The following is a 7045-nucleotide window of genomic DNA, read 5'->3' on the forward strand; positions in this document are numbered from 1 at the left end:
TCACCCTACAAGACAGAGTAGAATTGGCCCTGTGGGTTTCTGAGACTAACTTTTTACAGGAGTAGAAGCCGTATCTTTCTCCTGAGGAGGGACTGATGGTTTTGAACTACTGATCTTACTGTTAGCAACCTAACTGGTATCCATGACGCCGAATAGAAATGCCTCCTAGAGTTTCCAAGGCTAGAAGTCTTTAAAGAAGCAGAGTGCTACTACATCTTCCTCCTGCAGAACAGCTGGTAGGTTAGAACCTCTGACCTTTCAGTTAGCAGGTTAGTGCTTAGCCCCTGTGCCACAAGAGCTGTTTAATAGGTAATTGAAAAGAAGATTTTCTGTAAAGACCTGTAAAGCCAAGTAGATGAGCTTACTACTTTGTTGTAGGCAGTTAGTAGCTATTGAAATTTCTAGGTAAACATACAACACAGGTTGTCATTCATGTCAATTAAGACACATGGAGACTCTGGAGACTGTCTGCATGTCAGAGTAGATCTGTGCTCCACAGGGTTTATCAAGGGCTGATTTTTTTGGAATTAGATGGCCAGTTCTTTCTTCTAAGGCACCTCTGGCTGGGCCTGCATCTCTTAACTTTTTGGACATTTTGTTGCTTGGTTAATCAAATTGCACTGCTCAATCATGTATAGATATATCACTTATTAATTATAAAACAAATATCAGAATTTTATGTTGTTAATCCAGATTAAAAGAGGCACAACAATACATGTTCCTACACTAGATTCTGTACTGGTAAGGTGGGGAAACCACACTTTGTAAAGGGCATTAATTGATCAATTGACAAAATTAGGATATGTGTGGTATATCAGATTTAAAAAATTCTGTCAATATTAAATTTATTGAGCTTGATTACTGTATAATAAAATAAGGTAAAGATATATCCTTATTCTTAGGAAATATACATTGAAATTACTAAAGGATAAGAATCTAGTGTTTACACCACTCTCTAAAGCTTTAGAAAAGACTATATGTGGCGGGTGCGGGCGGCGGGGACCGGGCGGCGGCTTTGGCGGGAGCAGCATGGATTGGGGCACCGAGCTGTGGGATCAGTTTGAGGTGCTCGAGCGCCACACGCAGTGGGGCCTGGACCTGCTGGACAAATACGTGAAGTTCGTGAAAGAGCGAACGGAGGTGGAGCAGGCCTATGCGAAGCAGTTGCGGAGCCTGGTGAAAAAATACCTGCCCAAGAGACCTGCCAAAGATGACCCTGATTCCAAGTTCAGCCAGCAGCAGGCCTTCCTGCAAATTCTCCAGGAGGTGAACGACTTTGCGGGGCAGCGGGAGCTGGTGGCCGAGAACCTCAGTGTCCGGGTGTGCCTGGAGTTGGCCAAGTACTCCCAGGAGATGAAGCAGGAGAGAAAGCTGCACTTCCAGGAGGGCCGGCGGGCCCAACAGCAGCTAGAAAATGGCTTCAAACAACTGGAGAATAGCAAGAGGAAGTTTGAGCGGGACTGCCGGGAAGCCGAGAAGGCAGCCCAGACTGCTGAACGGCTGGACCAGGATATCAATGCCACCAAGGCTGACGTGGAGAAGGCCAAGCAACAAGCCCACCTTCGGAGTCACATGGCAGAAGAAAGCAAAAATGAGTACGCAGCCCAGCTACAGCGGTTCAACCGAGACCAGGCCCACTTCTACTTTTCCCAGATGCCCCAGATATTTGATAAGCTACAGGACATGGATGAGCGCCGGGCGAGCCGCCTGGGGGCTGGGTATGGGTTCCTGTCAGAGGCTGAGCTGCAGGTGGTGCCAATTATCGCCAAGTGCCTGGAAGGCATGAAGGTGGCCTCAGATGCTGTGAATGCCAAGAACGACTCCCAGGTCCTCATTGAGCTGCACAAGTCTGGTTTTGCACGTCCAAGCGACCTGGAATTTGAAGACTTCAGCCAGCCCATGAACCGAGCTCCCTCCGACAGTAGCCTGGGTACCCCCTCCGATGGCCGGCCGGAGCTCCGAGGCCCGAGCCGCAGCCGTGCCAAACGCTGGCCCTTTGGCAAGAAGAACAAGACAGTGGCGACCGAGGACTTCAGCCACTTGCCCCCAGAGCAGCAGAGAAAGCGGCTTCAACAGCAGCTGGAGGAGCGCAATCGGGAACTTCAGAAGGAGGTGGACCAGAGAGAAGCCCTAAAGAAAATGAAGGATGTGTATGAGAAGACCCCGCAGATGGGGGACCCAGCCAGCCTGGAGCCCCAGATCACGGAAACCCTGAGCAACATCGAGCGGCTCAAGTTGGAGGTACAGAAGTATGAGGCCTGGCTGGCAGAAGCTGAGAGCCGGGTACTGAGCAACCGAGGGGACAGCCTCAGCCGTCACACCCGGCCTCCCGACCCCCCAGCCAGCGCCCCTCCGGACGACGGCCACAACAGTTCACAGGACAACAAAGAGAGCTCCGAAGGACACCCCTCGGAGGAGGGTCAGGATACCCCTATCTACACGGAGTTCGATGAGGACTTTGAAGAGGAGCCCACCTCTCCCATAGGTCACTGTGTGGCCATTTATCACTTCGAAGGGTCCAGCGAGGGCACCATCTCCATGGCGGAGGGAGAAGACCTCAGCCTCATGGAAGAGGACAAAGGCGACGGCTGGACCCGCGTCCGGCGGAAACACGGCGGAGAGGGCTACATGCCCACCTCCTACCTTCGTGTCACGCTCAACTGAGCCCGGGGCTGGGGCAGGGGGGCTGTTGGCTGCTGCTTCTGGGCCACGGGGGGCCCCCAGGACCTACGCACTTTATCTCTGCCCCCGTGGCTTCGCCTAAGACCTGTGTAACCTGCTGCCCCGCCCACCCCACGTGGGCCCGCTGTCTGTGCCTTTATCACCGGTGTACATACTCCTGGGTCAGGTCTTTTCTTCCTGCCTCTCGGCTGGGGCCGTCGCGTTTTATATATAAAGAAAAAAATGATGGAAAAAAAAAAAAAAAAGACTATATGTATATAAGAGTGTGTGTATGTGTAGAGATAATGATAAGGTGTCAGATTTTTTATACTATTATAATTTTCTATAAATTTGTAGTTGTTCTCAAATTGAGAGTTTTTAAAAATGGTATGATATTTATGGTCACTTTTAGTTTTAAAATTTGTGGATTTGTACCTTAATCAAACAACTAAAGTCTAAATGCAAACCACTTTCCAAAATAAAATTTTTGTGTAGACTTTTTTTCTTTTTGAAAAAAATAAAATTTATCCAAAATGTTTAGAAAACACAGGAAATAGATGAGCATTTACCATATTCCGGAGTTTTTATAAATTTTCCCATTTAATCCTTAAAGCAGCTCTTCAAAGCAGGGTTTTTTTTTTCCATTTCTTTCTTTTATTTTTTTGCATTTCATCCACATAGCTTACACTTCATTTTATTTTCTATTAAAAGATCATTTTATTGAGGGCTCTTACAACTCTTATTACAATCCATCCATCAATCATATCAAGCATATTTGTACATATGTTGCCATCACTATTTTGTAAACATTTACTTTCTATTCGAGCCCTTAGTATCAGCTTCTCTTTTTACCCTCTCTCCCCCCTCCCACCCTCATGAATCTTTAATAAATTATTATTATTTTCATATCTTACACTGACCACTGTCTCTTTTCACCCACGGTTTCTGTTGTTCATTCTCCTGGGATGGGGGTTGCATAGTAGGGGGACTGTGTGGCTATTTGTTGATCATTTGGATTGGTTCCCCTTTCCGTCCTTTCTCTGCCAACTTCCCCCTTCCCTCCTGGGTAGGGATTCCTGGATTCCATGTGTCCTGAGCTATTATCTCTTATCTGTACCTGTGCACATGCTCAAGTCTAACCCGCAGTGAAAGGCAGTATTGGGGTCATGATAGTGGGGGGTGAAGAATGTTGTGTGTCATCGGTGCTATGCAGCACCCTGGTTGACTCATCCCTTCTTCAAGGCAGATTTTACTCTTGTTTTGAGAGTGAAAAAACTGAGACTTGAAGTACTCAAATCAAATTCCTGAGGCAAGTGGTAGAAATTGAATTTGAACCCAAGTATACTTCATATTGATAGTGCTAAATCAAACTGCTAACACTGAATATTTTGTCACAATCATTTCATCTATCTCTAGGTAAAATGTAAAATGCATTGGTACAAAACACATGAAACTCTAAACTTGCTGCCATCAATCGAGTCGATTCCTACTCATAACGGCCTTAGAGGGGAACTTCCCCTGTGGGTTTCCAAGACTGTGACTTTTTATGGGAATAAAAAGCTTCATCTTTCTCCTGTGAAAGCAGCTGGTGGTTTCAAACTGCTGACCTTGTGGATTACAATTCAACATGTAACCACTAAGAGACCAGGCTCCTACAAAACACGTTACAAAACACATTAAAGAGCCCTGATCAGATTTGACTAGCACCACAGAGTCGGATTTGACTTTGTGGCAGCAGGGAGTGATTTTAAAGACTCATCAAAATGGCACTAGAGTGCTTGGCTGTGCAGTCACCTGTGTGTTACCAAACACATTATGTTGCTATTAAATAAATTGTACCTAATATTCATCCTTTTCTTGGGTGAGAACTCATTACTGTGAATCATCCTTCTAAAAACATATTTGGGGTTATTTGTCATTAAACACATTGCCTTTCACAAGTCCCTGCAAAGCATTGATGAATGAGGGAAATCACTGATCATAGGAGCTGACTCATGAAATACAGAGAGAAGCGGCCGTGGCAGGTGCAACTGGCCAGAACTTCTGTCCTCAACTACTCGTCACCCCACTTGTTAGGTCCCTGTCATCACCTCTCTCTCTCTCTCCTTCCTCACTCCATACCCATGCATACCTATACACTCCCAACTTGGGATACTGCCCTTTCCACCATGTCCTTTCCTGGTCTCTTCAGTAACCTGATTGGAGATTCTCGGGGCCCACCATGAAGCAGGACCACCCAGGCCCCATCACCACAGGTTTGTTTCTCCACAGGTAATTTCACCCAACAATGCACTTCACTGATTTGATTCCTTTTGTCATATTCTCTATTGTGATTCAAAATAGACTTAAAAGATGTTACACCAGGCTAAGAATGTGTGCAGAGATCGTATAGAATTGAATGTAAGAAGAGGTGTCAATTATCGTAGACGTGTTCATCTTTTTTTTCTGCCATGGTGGCATTTGAAATTTTCCTACTAGTCATTTAGATTCCACTCGCTAAGCTTCCTTTTTCTTCCTTGCAGCTTCTAAGTCAAACAGATTTTTCTCAGCAAAATAACCCTTCAGTTACTACCAGGGACAGACTGGCATGTGGGCCACAACAGATGTACAAGACAAGCTCTGCAGGCATTTTAAAGGGTTCAATGTCAAGATAAAATTTATCTAATGCAGCCTTTTCTCTCAAGTGCAATTTATCATCCCTTAGATGTTGAACTCCTTATAAATATTAGATTTCCTTTTTTCACAAACCCTGATTGTTATTTTACCCTTGGTTCAGGACAGACTTTGAAATTAGATTGACTCATTTCATTTCTGCTTGTAAATTCACTTCCTTTACTTCCAATTCTAATTTTTCCCCCTCTGCCTTGAAATTCAATTTATATTCTAACACTTTGAAAAACAATGTCAATTAGAATTTGGCACTTTTGTGGAAGCTGTTTGTTCCAAAATGCCTTTTAGCACTCCCACATCAAGGAGTGTCTATTGGTGGGCCCACACTAGGAAAACGGATGGCGACTCCAAAGTCCCTCAGGGCTGTCCCAGGCGGGACAGTGTCTTTGATGGCATGAAATCTTTGCTGTATCTGAGGGGAGAGACCCAGTTGCTTCTAAATTCGCTCTAAGTCTAATGACCATAGAATATTAGAGTTCACTGAATGCTAGACTGTGCCAGCTGGTCCCATGGTGAGGAAGGGCCAGTCACACAACATGGTCCCAGAGGGTGATCCTCAGGCCTAGGCAAGAGAACTCTGGTGGCGTTGCAGTTACCAGTCGGGCTGCAATCTGCAAGGTCGCCTGTTCGAAATCACCAGCCACTTCTCAGGAAAAAGTCAGGGCTTTCTACTCCTATCAAGAGTTACAGTCTTAGAAATTCACTAGGGCAGTTCTATACTGTCTACAGGTCACCAGGAGTGGGAATCAACTTGATGGCAGTGAGTTTGGATTTGTTTTGGGGTTTGTTTGCCTGATTGTTTTGAGGCAAGAGAGAATGCCGGGTAAACCCAACTGAAATCCAACCCATTGCCATCAAGTCGCTTCAGACTCAGAGCAACCCCGTGTGTGCCAGGGAAAAACTGTGCTCCCCAGGTTTTCAAAAGTAGGTCACTAGGCCTGTCTCCCGAGGTGACTCTGACTGGAATTGAACTGCCAGTCTCTCAGTTCATAACCAGGCACCTAACTGTTTGTCCCATCCAGGAACTCCCATATCTCACTAGCGTTTCCCAAATCGGCTGGCAAAGCCGGGTCTCCTGAGATCAAGCTTTGTAATACAAAGGCACAACCAGTGGATGTCAGGAACCAGGGCAAGATGCCTTCAGTGTCCAATGGATCCAAAGAGCAAGCCAGATTGCAGGCGAGGCAAATTCTGGAAATGGTCCACATTCCCTCTACTGGTTCCCTTCTTTTTCTAAGTGATTTTAGAAGGGTAGAAATGAGAGATCTTCCAGTCCAACACCTGTGTTGAACAAGGCCCAGAAAGATCCAGCGTCTCTGTGAGGCTTTCTGTGGTTTCCCCAACTGAAATGAATCCCTCACTTCCCTACACTCACACAGCACGCTGTCACCTTATTTACAGCACTGCACGTAATGGACATGGAAGTGCTTTGTCAACTGAAAGGCGCTGTACAAATGTCAGATGCTGGGGGCTTAGCAGTGGAGCAATAGATAACGCATCGCCCCCATTCCTGAGGCAGGAACCAATTGAGAGAGACACCCAGGAGTCAGCCAGACAGAGACCAGCATGTCAGTCTTTTGACTGATAACAGCTGGCTTAGGCACACAGCCATAATAAACTTCCTAAAGCCTCAGCCCGAAATTCACCGTGCATACCCAGTCAAGGAGAGGGTGAGCATGCTAGGGACAGGCTGACTTCAAAGGAACCCAAGCGA

The 7045-nt window shown here is 46.1% G+C and overlaps 1 pseudogene; it reads left to right on the plus strand.

Moving 5' to 3' along the window:
- The first annotated feature begins 995 nt into the window (after nucleotides 1-995).
- On the plus strand, nucleotides 996-2843 carry LOC142454985 (cdc42-interacting protein 4 pseudogene; annotated as a pseudogene).
- The last annotated feature ends 4202 nt before the right edge of the window (nucleotides 2844-7045 follow it).

The sequence above is a fragment of the Tenrec ecaudatus genome, chromosome 8 (genome assembly GCF_050624435.1).
Source record: "Tenrec ecaudatus isolate mTenEca1 chromosome 8, mTenEca1.hap1, whole genome shotgun sequence".
NCBI classification, from domain to species: domain Eukaryota; kingdom Metazoa; phylum Chordata; class Mammalia; order Afrosoricida; family Tenrecidae; genus Tenrec; species Tenrec ecaudatus.